This window comes from Danio rerio, chromosome 2 (genome assembly GCF_049306965.1).
Source record: "Danio rerio strain Tuebingen ecotype United States chromosome 2, GRCz12tu, whole genome shotgun sequence".
NCBI lineage: Eukaryota > Metazoa > Chordata > Actinopteri > Cypriniformes > Danionidae > Danio > Danio rerio.
Window position 1 is genome coordinate 35,834,926 of NC_133177.1, and position 23,651 is coordinate 35,858,576.

The following is a 23,651-nucleotide window of genomic DNA, read 5'->3' on the forward strand; positions in this document are numbered from 1 at the left end:
GTGGGCACCTTATCCTACTATTACAGATCTGTTCTAAGCAGTGGTCCAAGTCTGTCCTCTGCAGTGTCAGAACAAAACATTGACATTTTGTTCAATGAACTATGTTCTAATCATGTTTTGTACTGCTTTCATCTTTTAATCAGTAATTAGTTTATTAATCTGTTATTTTCAACAAGGGGGTTCACAGCATAGCCATCGCATTGAAAATGCGTATATCCAGAAAAAAGCATAGAATGAAAAATGAATTTTAAATGCATACATTTATTTCAATTATAAAGATTGATTAAAAAAATTTCTGCCTCCATCTCAAAACAGGTTTTTATTATATTCGCGCAAAAACCCCTCGTGTAAATAACAGAGGATCCTGGGGAGCAACAGCCTTGACATCATTATAATAATCTTCTTTGTGTGCTTAAGAGGGTGGGACTGTGTTTAGCTTTGGTCCCATTAGTAAAAATCTTATGATTTATGCAGTTGCCGGTAGACTAATATCTTTAAAATTTTGCCTGGGACAACGATTCATCTTAAAGAATGATGAGAGGAGGTTGCTCTCTATGCAAAACGCATTAAGGCTAAATGAGGAGTCTATTACTCAAATCTGGCTGATAATCTGTTAGACCTCGCCAACTAAGCAGATTTAGATATGTCACCGTGATGATGAGCCCCACCTCTTCAGAACATCACCCCAGCCTGATGTTTAAAAAAAGAAACTTCTACAACCACCATTTCCCCTGGACACACATCACTTATCAGCATATCTGTTATGGTGGTGGAATTAAGCTGCTGTTCCCCTCCCGCACACCATGTGAGGGCTTCAGCGTGTGCGAGAAACACTCAGGAGACTCATGACAACAGCCGTGTTTGTGTGGGAAAAGCCTGTTTATCATTGGGTTAATTACCACGCAGGGGGTTTATTCCTCCACCACACACGTGACTAGTTGTTCACTGCACAGCAGAGATGATGGTGTTTCTCCTTGCTGATGTTTTGTCTAAGTCATATAAATGTTATTAATAACAATAAACCCTTCATGTTTTTACTAAGTATATAACCGACTGTACACAATTGGTCAACAGGATTCAGACCACTAGTGGAGATTATTTTATTTGAAATCTTTAATAATATATACTCATTTATTTGGCATAGTCTCTGTTTCAGAGGTCGCCACAGTGGAATGAACCATCAACTATTCCAGCATGTTTTACACAGTGGATCCCCTTCCAGCCACAACCCAGTACTGGCACACCCCCATACTCACACATTTATACACACACACACACACACACACACACACACTACAGACAGTTTAGTTTATTCATGAGGGAAACTAAAGGACCTGGAGAAAAACTACACGAAAACAGGGAGAACATGGAAACTCCACACATAAACACCAACTGTCTCCGCTGGGAGTCGAACCAGCAACCTTTTTGCTTTGAGGCGACAGTGCTAACCTCTGAGCCACCCTGCCACCCTAATTATATACACTCACCGGCCACTTTATTAGGTACACCTGTCCAACTGCTCCTTAACGCAAATTTCTAATCAGCCAATCACATGGCAGCAGCTCAATAGATTTAGGCATGTAGACATGGTCAAGATGATCTGTACATGAATTTCAGTTTTCAGAATTGTATGTTTTAGAATTTGGCCTGTTTTTCTTTTTATTAACTCCACAAGGACTCTTTACTTAACACAGAGGCGGATTTAATCAATACGCAAGGTAAGTATCCGCTTAGGGCCCCAGAAAATAAGAGGGCCCCCAAATAAATACCTACAATTATAAAATAATACCTATGAATTATATATACCATCATTTTCTATCATATTTTGTATGGTGAGGGTCTAAAAATGTTAATTTGAACATAAATATTACATCTGCGCAAATGTGTCGCGCACCCTCAATTATGGACAAGTCCAGCAGTCAAAGTAAAGATTTAGATTTACACATGAAGTAGTTCATGTGGTGTTTTTTGTTGTATTTGCTTAGTCTCTATTTCGAAGGTTGCCACAGTGGAATGAACCACCAACTATTCCAGCATATGTTTTACACAACAGATGTGTTGTGAATTTATTTTAAGAAAACAAATCATTTAAAAAGTTTTACAAGATGTTACAAGATGCTTTACGTGTTATTATTTTGCATCAAGATAAAATGTATGAATACAGTAAGAAAAAAAAAAATACAAATTTAAATAAAATATACAATAAACTACAAAAGGTGCATTTTAGAAATTGTGGGCCACATGGCTAGAATTGCTTAGGGCCCCCAAATCACTTAATTCACTCCTGACTTTACATTATGGGATATATATTTAGAAATATATATATATATATATATATATATATATATATATATATATATATATATATATATATATATTTAACAACAATTTAGTATAGGGAGTAAATCTCACTATCAACTAGTGGCTTATTTACCTGCCGTTTATTAAGATATTGGCTGTTTATTATTACTTATATGAAAATATTTTGCTTTATTTTAAACAAGCTTAATTCAATACCTAAACCCAACTATCCCAATACCTACCTAGAAGAATACTGAGCTAAAAGTCACACCTAATAGTTAGATAACCGTGAGAACCTTAAAATAAAGTAGCCAAATATATTTTAAATAATACAGACATATATTTGAGATTTACCTGTAGTCACTGTTTAAACTAGTTATCAGCAACATAATTTTATGTCTATTTTAAAAAGGAATTAAAGTACATAAAAAAACAGTGTTTGTCGGTTAACCTTCGACGCAATAATTTAACCAACGTAATGACGCAAGAGGGCAATATTACGTCGATAGTGTTTGTATTCAAGAAATTTCGTCGAGTGCGGCCTTTAAGCTAACACCAAATTACAAATAAGTAAAAAAAATGGCTGTGTTGTATCATTGCGCAGTTGATCTTGTAGAAAAAGTATTTTATGGAAGACATTTTCTAAACGGACATTGAACTGCGTTTGGGACATGATGAGGTAACGTTAATCAGCAATTTCTTGGCATGAACTCAAATTTGTTGCAATTACACACAACCAATCACATCTTAATTATTAAAATGACAAAAGATACATGAACTTGGCTTTAGTTCTGCAAGAAAGCGGATTTTTGTCTGTACGATGATATTACTTTCGACTGCTGTCATACTTTCCCCTTGTTTGAATGGACAGTTTGACATTTCTCGCAAAATTAATTGTAACATGGGCAGAAGAACAACGCGTAATTAACCTATTTGGGCGGTTAGAAAATTCAGTTGGCTATAGAAATAATCAGACACACCTTAGGGCAGTTCACGAAAAAAAATCTTAGAAGTTTCATATTCAGTTGTTTGTGCTATTTGGCAACGTCTTAAAATGAATTGTATATGTTTTCTTTTAAAGAGGCGGTCATAATGGTTCTTTTGGACAACCAAGTTGATCAGAACTGGCACTGAGTCTCAGGTAAGTTAAGGGTTTGCTGATATGTCTCAGGTCTTGAATATCGAGGTCTGTATTCATTTTATTTATTCACCTAAAACATCTATGTGTCATTTTTGTTTGCATTATGCAGATAGTTCAGCAATAAATGAAAAGCTTTTAAATTGTTCAGGAAATCCAAGTTTTAAATGAAACTACAGTACATGGTGATTCATAAAATAAAAGACAATCAATACTGGCATTTTGAGAGTCAAACGAAAACAACAACAACTAGACAGTAAAGTTCGTCGAGACAAACTTTGAGGCTGGCTTGACAAAGCCTGTTGGTAATAGTTTATTTAGTTAGTAAGTAGAGCTGTAATTGTGAAAAAAAAAACTGGTTTCTAGACGATACGTAGAGATTTTATTAAGCAAAACAACCATTTTGTTCAATAAATTGTGTACCTTATTTACAATTACAATATTGGTTAAATGTTAATCCACAGCCTCAGCTATTGGTCCTGAGCTTATTCATGACTGCGTGGAAAATCTGGCGCATGAAGATTTATACTGTAGTTGGGAATCAGTTTACCAGTTTGAAATTGTGTACCTGACTTGAATAACAAATCACTAAGGATAATTCTTAATCATTTTGACTGTATATGTTTTTATTCTGGGACTCATACTGTTGAGCACTGCCTTTAATTTAATCCACAACATCATAAGACGGTTATATTAGTTTAGACTTAGCTCATGACGTCAGGTGACCAAAATTCAGTGTCTAGCCAGCAGACCGTCCAAGGACAACGTTATTTTCATGTCCAATAATGATGTAAAATTACGCTGATGTTTGGTTGATTTTAGGCTGTGTTGAAAAGTGACCAAAATCCAACGTCTGATAGATGTCATAGGGGTTACATCCACACAGTGTCAAGATGTAACATGATTAGACGTTGATATTTGGTTGATATTAGGTTGCTTTTAGATTGGACATTGACGTCGACCTGACATTGGGTTCTGAAGTCATCCCGATTTTCATGTTCTAAGAAAATCCAACGTCCCTAACACGTTGGGGTATGTTTGGGTGCCACGTTAATATGACATCATGTTGACGTCCTGTGTCTGCAGGGATGAAGCAACAAAGAACATGATTTCAGCAAAAAATCTTCTGTTCTTAAAGAAAATGTTTTTGGATGTCCTAAAGGAGAATATACATTATCTTTTTTGCAATGTTTTAATGTTTTACCTTTTAGAACATTTTACATATGAATAGTGTGTTCTGATACATGAAGTGCACAAACCACAACAAAAATACAAAGTGCATCTTTATTTGTAACAGTATTTGGCAATATGAGAAAGAATCTCACAGAAGCTGACTTTGAATTGTGCAGAACTTTTACAGTCAAGGTGCTTGGCTGGTGATGGAGGTAAAAAGCACAGCCTCTCAAACCTGGGCAAATCGGCGACCTGTACAAGGCAGATCTTGTTTTGAATGGTCGTTTGGTACTAATTAATGGACTGCGGACCCATTCCTGGCCTGAAGTTAAACATAAACGGCGTGAATTAAACATGGGCATTCTTCATCTTGGCACTACTTAAACTCTGGGAGACAAAACCCAATGGAACGACTGTGACCGCGGCTGCCATTGGGCGCTAAATGCATGCCGATGTGCACTTCACTTCACCCCACCCCCTGTGCATAAATTGCCACCTTCAGCGGCTGCCAATGGCATTAGCACCCAACAAGATCACCTCGGCTGACAATAGTTAATTTGCACTAATGACGCTTTATTCCTCCCATTACATTAAATCATTTCCCTCTACTGCTCACCCTTTCCATGTGCCAGTGTGATTCCCTCCTTCGCACAATGTCATTTAAATAATAGAAACATGATCTACAAAATATTACCGTCACATTAGGTGATCTGAACAGTATTTACCTGACCCCTGGCTGCGATGAAGTAATCGGCACATTAAAGTGATCATTTCATATCCTCAATCCATTTAGGGATGCTTTTTGGCTTCTGGAAAGGAGCAGTTTTCTAAACTTTTCCCAGAGTTTTTTTTCTTTCAGGAAAAGTTAAAGTTTTATTGCACACAAATTTCAAACTCTGTCAGAAAATAGACTACATCTTAGATTCGGTAATAGCATAAGACTGGTCAGCCCTGCAGCACTGGGTGTCTTTCATTTAACTGACACAACTCTGAAAGAATAGTTCTAAGTACTGCAGAGGAATGACATTTTCAGCACTGTTACATCACTTTTAATCGGATAGAGGGGTGTAATTGGTACCGCATAAGCATGAATATGTTTTAAGAATATTACAGTAGAGGAAAAGAGTGTATTCTAATATTGCTATAAGATAAAGTACACCCATTATCTTTTTAATGCTAATTTGTACCACTTGTCTTACTGGGAATTATCTCCTTGTACTACTTTCATCTTGTATTTAATGAAGTTTACTAAAAGGAGTTAGGCGATGAAACCTACCAGAAGGATTCACAGAGGGTTCTTATTGCTTTTATTCAGATGTAGTACCTGCGTTTCTTGCTTTGTTTTGCATTATTGTAGTTTACTGTTTTAGCTGATTGTTTAAATAAAATAGGGCCTGCTTAAAAGAAATGAAACGGGTAAAAAGTCTCTCTATAAAGCTCTTTGCCTTTGCTAATGTCTGTTGCTCATGTGGTTCTGACTCAACCTTATCTGTTTAAAGAATAGATCTGTTGAAATGATCACAAAAATGAAGCAATTATTGACAATTTAATGTGAAACGGTGCCTTTTTTAATTAGTATTTATGTATACATTGTCTTTTAGAGCCTGCGTAAATGAAAAGCGTTTCTTTGCAAAAATGGCAACCTGAGTAAGCAGGACTTAGCTCTGGTCAACAGTAAGGCTTCAATCTCATTAGCAGTTGATTAATGAAAGAGACTGTAACATCATATTAAACGTAGCAGCACATTCGCAAAGAGGCAATTTTACAATTGGTCTAGAGTTATGGGTGCATATGTGGAGGGATCAGTTTGAATAAGGCAATGCTCATTCGTTATCTTTAATTGTTCCTGAGGAAGCTTTTAGTCTGGGTGAAATATGATTCTATTAGAAAACGATGCTTTCCCATTTAGAGCAAACAGACATGAATTATCTCATTTGGACCCTTTTCAGGACCATGCTGTGTTATAGTGTGGGGGTTTAAGAGCCTTACAGTTTCATGCTTTCATTTGAGGACATGGAGGAAATGGAAGAGTTTGTTCCCCTGTGGTGGAAATGGAAAGGAAATCTGAAGGACACAAATTAAATCTTTATTTGTGACTTCTCTGAAAACCCATGCTGTGAAGCTATGTTTGAGATTCATACACTGTAAAAAAATGCATGGTTCCACACAATCGATTTGCCTTAGGACAACATGAAGAAATCAAGTTAACTTGTTAGTTTTTACAAATGTAAGTAAATTAAACATAAATCAATCAAGTTGTCCTCCCCAAAACCCCAAGAATTGTGTTGATGCAGCTCATTTTAAATAAGTAGGTTGAGCAAACAGCAAACACTAATTTTTAGGCATGTAGACAATGTTGTAAATTGATGTTTGTGAAATTACTTTTGAATATGTAAATATTTTCATGATTAGTATATATTTTTATTACACAATATTTATTGCACAATATATTGTTTGAGCATCAATTTCACAATATGTGTGCTGCCAATAGTCACATTGCAAGACATGTAATGCTGAGTTGAGATTGTTTGACCAGAAACCACATTTATTATCATTAATTGAATATATTATACGATGAACACTATGCAATGTTATTTTACGTTCCATTATTAATTTTCTATACCCGAATACTGTTAGACCCCCCCAGTAAGCCATAAAGCAATGTTTGTTTCATTTTGATATTTGCTCCATTGTGTTTAAACATCTCAATAAATCTAAATGATTGATTTTCTAAATAGAGCTATTTAAGTCGTCTGGTGAAATTGTATTTCTATCGCAAAATAAATCGCAGAGAAAAATATTGCAATGTCAAATTTTTCCAATATCATTCAACCCTAATTTTTGTTTACACAAACACACTCACCACAAGCCATTATAGACCATACAAATACAAAGACCCTTTTTGCCTTCTGAATTTTTGGAATGGATTTGACAAAGTACTTCATATTAATGCAGCATATTTTGAGACTCATCAGCCCAGTCAACATAAAATATTTTCAATTTTATATTGTCCAATTTAATTAGCCTGCGAAAACCGTTCCAATGTTCAACATGTTGTGTCTTTGTAGATGCTTTGTAGCAGAACTATAGGTATTTTTGCCCACAGAACTACTGGTCACTTGCTTTTTCTTTTTCAAACTATGCTATGTACACCCTAAAGATAGTTTAATCATTTGGTGTTATGCCGTTCTTTCATTTATTATGGTGTTTTCAGAGTCAGTGCTACAAACTCCAGTTTACTAGTATCATAGTTCTTTTAAGTTTAAATGTTCAAATTCTTTAAACAAAGTTTTAAATCCTTGTATATATTAGTCTATAAATATAATCACATATTATATAAATATGAATGTATACAGCTGTATAAAACATACAAAAATATAGTTTGAATGAATTCTATTAATTGTTTAAAACCTTCTCTAGACCTCTCCAGTACATGACCATTCTGCGTTTTCATGTTATTTTCTCATCCTCAAATCCTGTATTGGAGCTTTTTATTTTTATTTTTTATAGATCTCTGATATAATTGACTCTCCATATACAACCGTCAAACTGAAAAACACGATTCAGGAAACTGCTAAATTAATGATAAATCCATCATTTTTTCCAGAGTTGTCAGTCGGCCAGTGCTGAATGACACACTGAGCCTATTATTTTAACTGTCATATTTACATATCTGACAGTTGTCCATGTAGGAATTTGATATTAGCTGACCGTCTACACTTTGCTTCAATGCAACAGTTATAAATATCAAGCCATGCTGTGCTTGAGTTCTGATTTGACTTGATATTTTCAGTTGTTTCAGGTTCTGCACTTGCATACAAGTTTACTTTGTATGTCTCGAATGTACTTCACATATATATACACACACAATTATGTTCCCAGGTGCTATTAAAATTGCCCGACCGGTCATTGGCACTTACCTGCGAGTCAGGGTAGCCCTTATGTAAAATCCTTGTCACTTAATTCCATTTACCGATATATCAAATGATTTACCCTCGAATGGGACAGTGTTACAGTAACGATTAACCATTAACATTATCGCTTGTAAGACTCTTGACACCCAAGGAGTTAAGTAGCTTTTTGCATGGGTGACATGTGAGTGAAACATAATAAAGGTAATTTACTGCAAGGCAAATTCCATAGCTAAAGGGTTCCCATGTTAAATAGCTCAGTGACCTTTAGCGGCTGATTACATAAAGGAGGCACAATCAGATTAGAGCAGGGAGGGAAAGGTCAAGCGCATTCGCAGTGGTGGCCATTTCGGTCTACCTGGAGAGGCATCGTCTCAGAGCGCCGTCCGAAAAAGCAGCCGCCGGCTTGGGGCGAAGAGGTAGTTAGCCTTTGTGCCCCAAGAGCCGTTTACGTAAAGGCCAGCATCTGACATGCTCATGCGTCCCCTTGCTTTTATGTCCCGATGGATGGCACTGTACGTGAGAGCGTCTTCAACCTGAATGATCTGCAGAAGGAGCTTTGCTTCAGGATACAGAGTTTTGTTGGAGTGAAGTCATGTGAAAATCTGAATGTCAAGCATCTGAATTCAGACGAGTGATTTTTGGATGGTTTTTCATTTTTTTTATTGGGCTGTCATTCTCTTTGAGCCGATGCTGTCAGCTGCTAACATAGATCGCTGATATTGTTCAGCCTGTTCAGATATAAATTATGTTAGCACAAAAATCAATAAACTAATCGGCACAAATAAAGTTACCTTTATATAAGATGCACAAATCATTAATGCAATCAAGGAATATGGTTTTAAAATGGAATTTACTGCATTATGTGTAATGTCATGAAATTTGCCAAAGTTTAGACCTGCCTTAAAAATGCACATCTAATCAAATTGTCATGGGGACTACTGTATAGTGTCTGTGAATATTCAACTAAAAAAGCTATTGGAAAACAAGTTTTGTAAGTTTGTTTACAGTTTTTCTCCATTGGTTCGACTTAATTCTTGAAACAGAAATGACATTCTCAAAATTCTAAGATCATTTGGCAAAACAGTGTTACAGTTTAGCACAAAACTATAGCTCACTTGCAAAAGCTCATACCATTCCCAAAACAGTTCACTCATGTGTCAAAACTAAATTTCCTTCTCATTTAAACAGTCAGTGCCCCCAAAATGCTTCGTCCCTTTAGCATTGTGTAAGCACTGCAAGTCAAAATGTTTAGTTGTTTTGTCATTATGGAAAAGGAAATATTAAAACTAAAATATATAAATATATACTAAAATATCCCTCATGTCTACCTTACAGTCTTAGTCCTTTATTGACATGGTTAGTGTACTGTTTTTGTCCAGCTAACAGAATACATTTGTGTATAAAACTGAAAAAAATAAAAAAATAAAATAATAATAATAATAATAAGATTTTAGGGTTAGAGTAGCCTCCAAGGTTTGACATCACACATTGCACTCATACTGCCAAGGAAATGATTACTTCTTTTTTTATCGTAATGATCAACCACACACAAATTAGCTTGCATATATCAGAGCAAAAAGAATAGATAGCTTTAATAAATTGTAATCAAATGTTCCAAGGATTCACCTACTGTATGGTATTCATCATAGTATTATGGTCTTGAATAATTTTCACAATTGAACAGACAATTGTGCATGTGATGACATATACAATGAAATGATGCTGACACATTTTGGAGAGAACAACCATTGGACTGAGAATTAACAATCAGTTTAGATCAACAAGATCTATTCACTTGGAAATTGTGCTCAATGTAGGCTATCTGTACTAAATCGTTTGCAAAGATGTACTTAGACATATGCAATTTGATTAAATGAATGATAAGTTCAATTCTGTTGTGAACAATTGCCAAGTGGTTTGGAGGTTTGTCCATGCTGTTTAGAGAATGTCATTTCTGTTTCAAGAAATTAGCCAAACCAATGGAGAAAAACTGTAAATCATTGGCATGGTTTTGTGTACTAATATAACCAAATGAAGTTTGTCCAGAGTGGCCCCAATAATCTTTTACCATTTTGTTTTAACATACTTATCATAATCATGAATAATCAAGTGACTTTAGAAAAACTCAGTTAAAATAAATGTGTTTTTTGACAGAAATGTTATGCAGTAGAATTTCTTATTAGTAGGAATAATAACAACTAGTGTTGGGTCGATAGACGATGCCATCGCTAATGGCCGATAGACATCATGATGCTGAGCCGGCACCGCGTTCCTACACCCTGCTAACCCGCTCGCGAATAATACACACTTAGACCCCGTTTACACTAACACATCTTAGTTTTAAAATGGCATTTTAGAACGAAAACGATCCACATCCACAGTGGCGTTTCATATAGCATTTTTGAACAGCCCTCTGTCCACACTATACCGCTGAAAATGCACATCATGAGACCCAGTGGCGTAGCGCAAAATGCGGGAGCCCCCTGCACGGATTATTGCTCAGTTGCTTTCACGCTTGTACTTAGTTATTTTAGTGAAAACCTCAGATACTGTTGGTTGATTCCTGTTGGCAGTACACCTTTTTTTACCAACTAAGTTTGTCGATGCCATTATAATAACACCGGTCACTCTGCTTATTCATGCCAGAGTCCTGCAGAAGAAGTTATTGACAGGCGGTAATTTATGTGTAAATTATCTTTATATATTTATGATTTGGTTATGGGTAAAACAAAGACCATGCGGGGTCAGGTAGTTGAAATGGTAGGCCACAAATTATTAATTCGTTATGAATAATAAATTATTCATAAGTAATTAATTCACCAATGCCATCGTCCATCACAATGTTTCACATGAGAGATCATACGATGACAAATTGGTCGACATCACTCAACCATAATAATAATAATAATAATAATAATAATAATAATAATATTTTAGGAAGAAACAAAAATAATAAAGGGATAGAAATGGATCCCCCCAACAAACACAATTTTTTTTTTTTTTTTGTGAAATTGCTTGACCAAAACCATAGTGCCTCTAATTCACATATACATTTTGGATAAGGCATAAAAAAAAAAATTGTTCGTCTTTTTGCTGAAGAAATGTAATTGACTACTAAGAAGAGAAAATGGTGACACAGTGGCTCAGTGGTTAGCACTGTCACCTCACAACAAGAAGGTCACTGGTTTCGAGTCCCAGCTGGGTCAGTTGGCGTTTCTGTGTGGAGTTTGCATGTTCTCCCCGCATTCGCATGGGTTTCCTCCGGGTGCTCTGGTTTCCCCCACAGTCCAAAGACATGCACTATAGGGGAATTGAATAAACTAAATTGGCCATAGTGGGTTGCAGCTGGCTGTGCATCCGCTGTGTAAAACATGCTGGATAAGTTAGTGGTTCAATCCTCTGTGGCAACCCCAGATGATTAAAGGGTCTAAGCTGAAGGAAAATAAATGAATGAATGTTGGATTAAGTGAGGAGAAAACAAGAAGCACTCAGTGAGATTTGAGCTTGGGTTATTTGCCATATTAATTCAAAAGAATAATATACATTTACAATAGGATTTTTCAGATTTTTACAAAACATTGATTATTTTTATTTATAGTAATTTTGCTAATCGCAAACATAGCTTAGTTGTACACGAATGGAGGAAGCAGACATTAATTTTTCAAATATAAATCGATCACCTGTAGTGAAATGTATAAGAACCATTGCATGCACTTATTTTAATTATCTAAATTGAACAAGCAGCAAATTACATTTTTGTTGATTTTGTTGAGTGTTGATCCAGCATGATCTCTGCTATTACTGTAATAATATTGTACTTTATGTTGCCATTAAATTATGGTCTAATTTCAAAAAGCTGTGACAGCATAATAACTTTGCTTCCCTGTCCAGATCTTTCCTGAAGTTGCGCTTAACCTTGCAAGAGGCACTTTGTCTTATTTGATCCAGCGTGCGTCCAATATATAGACAAGACCAATATGTGAAATGTACGCTTTGCAGTTCACCTCGCAAGGCCTTCCAAAAGTACAAGCCACCAATTTGTATAATAACCACACTGCGGGTTTCAGTCATGTAAAACACTAGGCCATTTGATTTTCCACAACGCCAACAAGTGCATATCACTCACATGAAGTGTAAAACAAACAACAAGAGCGTCTCTGTTTCAATAGGATAATGACATCAACTGCTGTACCGACGACAATACAGCACATCTAGTGCTCACAGAAAAGGGAAAACAGAAAACGCTGTGTGTTCACAAAAAAAGGAGCAGAGTTTCATAGATATGATAGAGTAATATTTTGCAGAGTGCAGTTACAGACCCAGTGGAGGGTCAGTGAATGGTAGAAAAATGGCAGCTTAGAAAGAGCAGCGTTATCAAGTGGCTTTTCTCCACTTGTTGACAGCAGAATGGATCTGGGTGGCCCTGTTATTGTTATTATAATCTCATAGCACAACCTCCATCGCACTAGTGAGTCTGGCAGGCTGGGGAGATGGCGAGTGATGAGACACTATTTGTGTGTGTGGCTGTGTGTATTTGAGCTAACTAGACTGTGTACGCGGCTTGTGTCTACTGTATATGTGTGTGTACGTGTGTGTGTGTGTGTGTGTGTGCAGGGCGGGAAGGCAGTTTGTCTTAGGCGCAGATCGACGCTGGCTGGCCTGTCAGCTGGTTTTATGGCGGGCCCATTAAGGGGCTGACATGGTTAATGCTGATTGCGGCAGGCGCAGCGAGGACCTGACAGTAACGGTGTGCTGAGTGACGCAGATGATGTTAACAAGCCGGGGGAAGCGACTGGGGCCCGTGTTTACAATGTGGGGGTGCTAAAGCTGTCTACGCGATAACCACCAACCTCCTCGGCACACGCGCAAACACACACATACATCGCACACACACACACACACACATGCCGAGGCTGGCACAAACTACACCAGCGGATAATTAGGCAGCCTGGCTTCATTCCTTCTACCCTTCCTTACAGTGGAGAGCTGCAGTGGCCCGTCACTTACCGAGCGAAGATGGCTCTGCATCTCAGACTATTTCAAGCTCGCTCTTTCGACCACAGATGTTACATCTTGACTGCTCTATCCAGTTCTCCCTTTGATTCATTTGTGTAAAACTCTGGTAAGGTAATGCTGGTGCACTCACACAAACACACACACACACACACACACAAAATGCTCACCATTTTTTTGTTTACTGTTGTGCCAGTGGTTTAGATTTTATTTGCTCAGCATTCAGGGGTCCTATGACAGAAATATCAGTCAATTTATGTTTTTAGCTATGTATTTTTCCCTCTATAGATAGTATAGGGAGTATCTCATGTGTGCAACATGTTTAATTGAGAATATGGTAAAAAATAATTTATTAATATGTTTTAAAATATTCCTCTGGTGTCAGTTTTTCACAACACTTCAGTTTCCTAAATATACATATGTACGGAAAATCAATTAAAGAAATATAAATACCTTTAATTGTAGATTGCAGACTTCAGTTTCACAAATATACAGTTGAAGTTAGAATTATTAGCCCCCTTTTGAGTGTTTTTTTCTTTTTTAAATATTTCCCAAAATATGTTTAACAGATCAAGGAAATTTTCACATTTTATCTGATAATCCTTTTTTTTGAGAGAGTCTTATTTATTTTATTTTGGCTAGAATAAAAGTAGTTTTTAATCTTTAAAACCATTTTAAGGTCAAAATTATTAACCTTTTAAGCTATATTGTATTTCGGTAGTCTACAGATCAAATCATTGTTATACAATAACTTGCCTGATTACCTAAGATTAGATTAATAAACTAATCAATTAATAATTAGAATAATAACCTGCTTAGTTAACCTAATCAACCTAGTTAAGCCTTTAAATGTCATTAAGCTGTATAGAAGTTCTAGAAACATCTAGTAAAATATTATTTATTGTCATCATGACAAAGATAAAATAACTCGGTTATTAAAAAAATGAGTTATTAAAACTATTATGTTTAGAAATGTGTTAAAAAAAACTTCTCTCCTTTAAACAGGAATTAGGGGAAAAAATAAAAGGGGGCTAATAATTCAACTGTACATAAAGAAAGTATAATAATAAAAATATAAAAACCTTTAATTGTGGATTGTGGACTTCAGTTTCATAAATATAAACATGTACAGAAAATATAAATATAGAAATATAAATACTTTTAATTGTAGATTGTAGATTTTAGTTTCTTAAATATACATATGCAGTGTAAAAAATGAATCCTGAGGCTTGTAAAATGTATGTGGTCATTAAAAATAATGTGCATGTTTTCTTTTAAAAATTATTTTCTGGATTTATTATGAAATATTGAGAAGATTTTGCTAATAAAATCAAGAGATAAATTTCACTTATTTTTAAAGCAAACCATTGCCATTGTTAAGCTTAATTTGAGAAACCAATTAAGCTAATTAAATTGAGAAAAGATAGCTTCACGTTTATTTTAAGAAAATTCACAGTAATAAAAATATAAATATGCTTAATTGTAGACTTCAATTTCATGAATATACATAGAGGTGTTCTAGTTCCTTCCACAGTCCAGAGACATGCAGTATATATGATCTGGATGAGCCCAAGTGTATGGGTGTTTCCCAGTGCTGGGTTGCGGCTTAAAGGGCATCCACTAGATGACTAGACCACTAGAATAGCATAAAAGATATGCTATTCCCCTGTGGCGTCTTTTGAAAAATAAGGGACTAAGCCGAAGGAAAATGAATGAATGAAGGAGTTATGTCAATACTTTATGAAATTTGACTGATAATACCTAGGATTTGTCAACAACATTGAAATGATATTCTGAGAATTCTCCAATCGACAAATAAACTTAAAGATCAAATTTCTCATCAAAGCAGAAAATGATCGAACTCTTACTTTACAGAATGAATCCCTTGCACTGCACCATTTAGCTTTTTTAAGCAGAATATTCAATCATTATACACAACATGCAGCTTATTGAGACTGTTTTTTTTAATTCTTCCACAAAAGAGCTGTATATAAACAACTGCAAAATGTTCTGAAGAGGTTTGCCTTAACCTGTACCAAACACATAACACTTTCTCACCATGCTTGAGCATACAACCTTCAACGTTCCCTGTACATATCCTTATCATCACTCACTAATGACATGCCCTAAATATTTAACGGTTTTACTAACATTTAAAACGTACAAATAAAAATCCGGAAAAGTCATATCTCTATAAATACTAAGGTATTTCAATATAACAATCATTTAGTATGATTATACGTACAAAAGTACCATCTGTTACTATTACCATGCCATGGCATTACCACAATTCCTTCTATTCTGTTATTTTGTGCCACTTCAATTGAACACACACATCTACAGGGCACAAAGAGCTGTCTTTCCTCATAATTTCTTCATGTTTGTACATCCCGTCTTGCGCATTTGAATGCCAATTGAATTAAAGAAACATTCTGATATTAGATTTGATGCGTGCAGTCTGTATTGCCCGCAGTCGTCTCCCACAGCTGCCAAAATGACACAATTTCCTCAATGATCTAAAGAAACATGCTCAAAAACAATTAGTGTTGAGAACTCACATTTCAAATTAAGCTGTGGTGCCATTGCATATATATAAGTCCTCTTGTCAGCGCGGTGAAGTGACAGCTAATGAGCTTCATTAATATGCTAAACAGGCCTTTTTTCCCCTCATTTTGCTCGTGCTCTGTCCACTGCAAAGTGACCAGCTCTGGAATATTTCTAATTGCAAGTCAATTATGTCATTGAGCCCATTTAGAACTTCATTTGTATGCAAATTTGGGGTTGTGGGACTGAGAAGAGGGTTCAGCTCTCGACAACAGTAAGTGTATAAATAGTACATGATCTTATTCCGGGTGCCCACCAGAGCTCCGTTGTGCCAGTGCCGGCCGGAATTTGACGCCTATAGCTAAAACAAATCATGTTTGAGAAATTTTTCAATCACTACATCTGCGGAGAAAGAATCACAAACTGCTTGACTCGTGGAATGATCGTTAATTGAACTTACGAGGAAGAGTTGCACCCAGTAAATGATTTCTCAATGCATCATCTGTCTTTGATCTCTAAGTAGTCAATAGGTTTAGTGGGGTGTAAAACACCCATCAATAAAGGCTGATGAAGACATACTGTAAGTAAATGATTAAGGGAAGTCTGTGCCTCCTATCGTGACAGTTGTGGGTCCGCAGAGTTGTGTATCGTCTGCTGCGAACTTAATAGGCTGCTGTATGTGTGGATGTGTACTGCATGTGTGTGCGAGCAGACAGTGAGATGGCTGCCCTGCTTCAGAAATGACAGTGAGTGGCTCTCTCTTCCCAGAGTGCAACCTGCCTTTCTGTCAACTACTGCCGCTGTAGAGAGTAAACCTACACACACAAGAACACACACAAAGCTGGTAATAGGCGCATCCACATTTTGTGTACACACCTGTTAGTTTTTCGGAGACTGTGTTGTGCTCGGCGGGTTTGGTGCAGGCAGACCTGCTGTCCGACAGGCCCCTTAACGATTATCAAGCTCCATTTTATTAGTGCAGACTAGGGCTCTGCACAAGAGGCAAGGTTGTAAATTAGCTGCCAGGCCGGCATCAATACTAGAGAAAATCCAGTGACATTGTGAAGTCTGCCACCCATCAGCAGTTAATGAATGGATGAAGTGAAGACCATTTTTAGTAAATTCATTACTGTATTGGACTTGACAGGGCAGATTAATAATTGGTTTGTCACTTTTTTTTTTCTCTCTCTCCCGAATGATTAATATGCCTATTGATTAGCGACCTGGGCAGTGTGCAGATGATATGGAGAAAAATGCACGCACAAGCACTTGGATACAGAAATCCAATGGATGTTGAAAGAGTGACCAGCAGTCAAAAACACTGCATCCAACTTAATCAAATCCTCCTACGGATATATCTGTCCGCATGCCACTGCGGGGAACAAGCTGTTGGTCGGATGGTTTGCTGCAGTCGGCGGATCCACTCGGCTTAATCAGAGAGCAAAATATTATTTTTGGCCTTTCGCCACTTTTATTTATAGGGACAGTGGGAGAAGAGGAAATAATGGTGGGAGAGGGCTGGGAAATGGGACGGTGTATTGGTACAAAAGTTAAATAAACGTAAAGCACCTGCATGAGTTTGAAGAGCATGTATGCTGTTAAAAAAAATCTGCTAATTAGCAGTAGCATTTGTGTTTTGCCAGAAATGCCAAGACAGTCTTACGGCACTTCGTAGCTTTTTGATTTAGGGGCTATTACGAATACGATCTCGAAGCTAATATGAAGCTATTATTTGTACGATCTCATTCATACAATTTAGTATGATTTGCTAACCCCCTAATGATGGCTGGGTTTAAGGGTGGGGCTGGGTGCCACGCCTTCTTTTTAAAATCGTAAATTTTTGTACGACTGACCACGTACGCGTTATGCTGAGTTCAGACTGCACAATTTTTAAAGTGGTCATGTCGCAGATGTTTTCACACTGTGTGTAGCGTTTTGGCGCTGCTTTTTTTTTACACTGTAAGATGGATCAACAACAGAAGGTTTCACACTGCATGACTTTACAATAGGAGAATTGCTGACAACTTTGTGTTGGTCTGCAAACTACGTCTCACCATAGATACTTACATTAGATGTTACCCACCTTGTTGTTGTCTATTGGAAGGAATGCATCAATAGAGCCGCCATTTTAGTACAGGGTAGCTCTCCTTTGAAATGAATGCGGGACCAAGCTGCAGTGGAGGACTTTGGCCATCCAGAGCCAGAGATATACATGTATATCTATAATCGGGAGCTTTCCCAAAGGTCAGTATGCCATTTTTTTTTATTACGAAAATTCTAATTTTACACACTTTTATACATTGATGGATGAGTGATCGCACAGGCATTCCTGACAAAAAGCTTGTGTTTGCGTGTATGGAAATGTACTATCCACCCTCCCTGTTAAACTTGATCTAATCCGTGTACTGAAACAACCCCCCTCTCCTGCTTTCACTTCTCATTTCTAACAGAGGGAGCGATTCATTTGTGAATGAATCTCTGTTATGAACGACTCGTTCACTAGCCGACGATAATACAAGTTTCTGGCACCGCAGCATCTTGTTGTTATATTTCTTTTGCATTGTTTGCTGATTTTATTTAACAAAACTAGCATAAGTCGAGTATTTAGTGCGAGTTTGTGCTAATTTGCATTATGGTGAATGCAGTAAGTGACTGTATTATCATCAATTAAGTTACTTGTTCAGCACAAAAGTTCTAAAACGTAAAAAAATGAAATCTTACCTATGAAATGTTCTGCCTTTGTGCTTTGTTTTTTTTGTTTGCTCGTTACTACATCCGTAGACAGCGCTAAAGTCCAGCATCTCCACGTAGGAACAGTGTCTTAACTAGTGTGGTTCATTTTGTCCTGGAAGCACTGAACAATTGTGGCAGCGCTATTGACGTTTGCTCAGGGTCCGTATGTGATATCTATGTATATATCTGTGACGTCTCACAACCAAACACATGCCAAAAGTGACATAGAAACAACGCTATTAAAATTTTAAATAAATATCTAACCCCAAAATTAAAACTTTATAAATCACCCCCAACCCATAATAAACACCAATTAATGATTAAGTCAGTGTCTATATGCACAAAAAAATTCCTGATGCTTAATAAAATCCTATAACTGTAAGAGTGAATGTGCAGATCTCATATAGTGACCCTCATTTTCATTATCATAACTGAATTTGTTGGCTTATTGACTGATAAGAGGGTATTTGATCTTTAAAACCCAATAAATATGAGATCTTGCAAGACATCTCATTTGGTGCATGCTTGTTGTGCTTAATGTTCACTTGTATTTAAACTAGGCTTATTAATGCATGAAAATGTTCATGATTGCACAGTACAACAATGTAAACAGCTTATTTGCAATAGAATCAGCAGCTCAAAATCTCTACCGGTTTGCTGATTTCTGCCAGTATATTGTCAACCCTTGTTAATAGTAAGCATTTTTTTAAAGATTTATTTTTGACATTTTGCCTTTATTTGACAGGACAGTAGGATGCAGGAAGTGAAGTGGGAGAGGTTAAATGGATTGAAAAAAAGTCCACAAGCTGGCATTTGAACTCAGAACACCCGGAGTGCTGTTGCACTATATGTCATGACTGGGCACATCGCATCGACTAATATGCATTTTTAATAAAATATTATGAAGATTAATTATATGTTTTAATATAACAATATATCCATCAAAGTGAGACCTTAATGTGCCTTAAATCCATTCTTATTCCATGAAAGTTTTGTTGACTTAAATATGGTAGCGCGGTGGGGCAGTAGGTAGTGCTGTCGCCTCACAGCAAGAAGGTCACTGGTTTGGGCCTCGGCTGGTTCAGTTGGCATTTCTGTGTGGAGTTTGCATGTTCTTGCAGGTTAATTGGGTAAGCTAAATTGGCCGTAGTGTATTATGTGAATGTGAGAATGTATAGGTGTTTCCCAGTGATGGGTTGCAGCTGGAAGGCCATGCGCTGCGTAAATCATATGCTGGATAAGTTGGTAGTTCATTCCCCTGTGTGTGACCCTGGATTATTAAAGGGACTAAGCCTAAAAGAAAATGAATGAATGAATGAATGAATGAATGAATGACTTAAATATTAAGCAACAATTTTTTTGCATTACAGTAACATAATTTTGCTGCATAATTTGGCTTAAAGCTTGTATGTATTTTTGCATTCATTGCTTAACGTTAACAATGGCAGGATTAAGAGGACATTATACTGTACTTGCAGTGGAGCAGATGAATACTGAAGATAAAGCCAGTTATTGATACGCAACGTTATTAGTCATGATCATCCAATGAATAGTTTGTCATTTATGCATTGCACAATACATTACAAGAACTTGAATCTGATAACATTTCCTCCGTTATACAAACGCTGTTGACGGACTTAAGAAAAAAAATGTGACAGAATCAATGGACTGTATCTATAATCCATGACAGACAGCTTTTTAAAATATCTATTTTTTTTTTGTTCAGTTAGAAAATCTCTTTGCAAACTGGAATTCATACTGTAGATAAAAATACACACCAAAAGAGTCACAGATTGAGTTATCATTTTACCTCTTGGATTTCCACTGGAAATAATCCATGTTCTACAAAATGCGTCTAATACGGGACACGCGCCGCTTTGTAGTGTCTCCTGCCGCATCATTGCAGTGCGTGATAAAACACGCGGCTCAATTTCACTACAGCCGAGATTAAGAAAACCATGTGCTGCTTGTGACAATGGGGCATTACCATATGAATATGACCATTGCATCTCAGTCTCTTTAGCCCATCAATCTCTGCTGGCTCTTGTAGGGGAGTCAGATAACCTCCAGGAGATCCCTCTTAACCTCAATTCTGCAGGATGGATTAAGAAATACCCGTGAGCGGAGTGTTTGAGAAGAACGGCGGCCCTGCCATTATTCTTCCCCGAAACGAGTTATAATACAATTAATCTTGTCCAGGAGGAAAAATATGGCACCTAAGTGAATTTTACATGAAGACCCTCCCACTGCTTATCGCCGGGGCCCCTTTCCTGGACGTGGAGTAATTGTGTTCCGACAGAGACAATGACTGTAGGTGTACTTCAGTGGAGACAGCTTTCAGAAGACTTGACACATGCACAGAGAAACCCTTGCCTTCCTTCTTTTTGTTGAGCAGAGTTGTTTTCAGTATTGAAAATAACATGCAATGTTTTTGTGCATTAGATAAGCTTGTTGGAATAATTTCATGAGACACTGAAGAAAGTAATTACTGAAGAAAGTAATTATTAAATATCAGCTTTGCCATAATGGATCAATTAGAATTTGAAATATATTCAAAAGCAAAACAATTTTTTTAAATTATTAAGATAATTTCTTTTGTCCACTTGTGTTAAAAACTGGAATTTGTCCAGGATTAATACATATAATCACAGTTTTATATATATATATATATATATATATATATATATATATATATATATATATATATATATATATATATATATATATATATATATATGTATATATATATATGTATATATAAAGGTGCTGTATGTAAGTTTTTGACTCATCTAAAGCATATAAATACCAATAAGTTTGCAGATATTTAAGAAACATGCTAAGTGAACATTCTTGTTTATCTGAAAAACAATGCTGATGTCAGATATTCTGCTTTGAATGTTACGGCTGTCTTTGTTTTGGTCATTTAACCCACCCAATGCCAGTTTTGCCAAGTATTTTTCAGCACCCTAACTTGCCTGGGTGGAAAACAATGTATTTCATTCATTCATTCTGGAAGGCTCACAACCAAAATGGGACCTCCGTTGGACAGTAGCAGACTCCGAAATGAGACGCCGATTTAGAGATCCACATGAATTGGTTATTGATTGGCAAATAATATAAATATTATGAATGTAAACATTAGGTGACTAGGTTACGTTGTAACCGTGTGTCCTAACAACATGCTATGTCACGCAGTGATTAGCAATTGGGCTGTTTGCACCAGATGAAACACGACAGAAATTTAAATAAAGCCAATCAGAAGCACAGAATAATGCACTTACTGCACTCCAATGAAATGGTAAGGTTTATAATCTAATTTACACATATTAAATCTTGTTAACATTATTAAATGTACATGCTGAATTACTGATGTGTGTTGGCTCGCACAGTCACAGATCTAAAGTTCAATTTCAAACGATTTATTTTCAAGATATGAGTTGAACTATCTGCTGCTGCTTTCAGTAGTATGGCAATAAATGTCATTTAAAATGTCATTCAAACTCACATTTTTAGCATTTAACACTGAATAAAGCACATAAGGTGTACCTGAGGTCATCATTGTCAGTTTCCTGTTTTTTATCTGTAAGAAATAGAAGCCGTTTCTAAAATATAAATTTCAGGTGTTGGTTAGGACAAAAACTTTTTAATATGGAGAATATTTCTTCTATCGCGTGCCATTGCTTTTATTTAGAACACGACTTAAATCAGCCTTTAGGCTCGATTGTCAACCTCGCTCCTGTTGATGTCGTCAATCTGGCAACCTGCGCTTGCATGTGTTTTGAACCAGGCTTGCAATACCTAGTTCAACCACTGGGTGTCAAACTTACATGCTGCACCTTTATTTAGTTAATTTGCAGACAAATCTCATTTTAGTTGTTCTGTTGTGCTTTCAGCTTGAGAAATGTGCTATATAAAATACTACTAATAAAAAAAAATATATTTTTTTCTTGTTACTGTTATTATTATTGTTATATTCTCTGTTCTAAATTAGCCATTGAAAAACCCAGTGGACACAAAATATCCGCTGGATAGATGCCTTAGCAAAGTGGAAGTGGAATGAAAAGTCACTTCCTGATCTCCAGGTGCAGAAATCACAGTTGTGTAAGCATCTCTCGGTGCGCATGTGAACAGTTAAAAACATTAACACACCTCGTAAAATCTACTGCTGCATTCACAACAAAGCATGAGAATAATCACAAGCTTGTTCTCCCTTGATAATATCTGGATATGTGCTAGCAGAGTCGTAATTAACTTTTCCTTCGGGAACGCGCATACGACACTGCAACGTTATTTATAAACACAATATAATTCTGGTGCTTATGCAAATGCAGCTTATATTCTAAACGAAACCCAATTTTAATATATTTTTATTGATTTATAGTTTTGGCTTCATTTCATTTTCATACGTTTGCTTTGCTTGGTTATTCCCATAATACTGGAATTTAGTGTCCCATGACAGTCTGGTAAAAGGATAAAAAGCAAGGTTTTTTACCTCCGGAAGAATTCCAGACTCAATTACAGAGCCAGGTAGCATGATTTATTTAAATAAGTCTATTTAATATACTTATATCTTGCACACGCTCGACATTGGTAATGGAGGTGTATTGGACAGTGTACGCGAGAGCAGGAAGACATAAACCATGGGCTGATCCATGGGTCCGGCCGCTGGTGTGAGGAGAAGGGGGAGAGAACACAGGTGAAATTGATTCTTGGTGTCTATATTTCATGTTGAAAATTGGCTCGTACATCCAGTGGTTTGATCTATGGGGGCCGTCGTCCTAAGAAAAAACCTTAGTAAATGTGTAATTTCTCCCTTGATGGAACACGGACGAAAG

The 23,651-nt window shown here is 36.5% G+C and overlaps 1 protein-coding gene across 23 annotated transcripts in view; it reads left to right on the forward strand.

Annotated features, from left to right (window-relative positions):
* Positions 1-2,794: 2,794 nt before the first annotated feature.
* The window catches only part of rnf220a (ring finger protein 220a), a 352,070-nt gene continuing 331,213 nt past the window's right edge, over positions 2,795-23,651 (forward strand). For all 23 annotated transcript variants that reach the window (XM_073918763.1, XM_073918754.1, XM_073918671.1 and 20 more), the window contains exons 1-2: positions 2,795-2,980; positions 3,383-3,442. The gene's annotated coding sequence lies outside the window, so the exon portion shown is untranslated. The remainder of the gene's footprint in view (positions 2,981-3,382; positions 3,443-23,651) is intronic.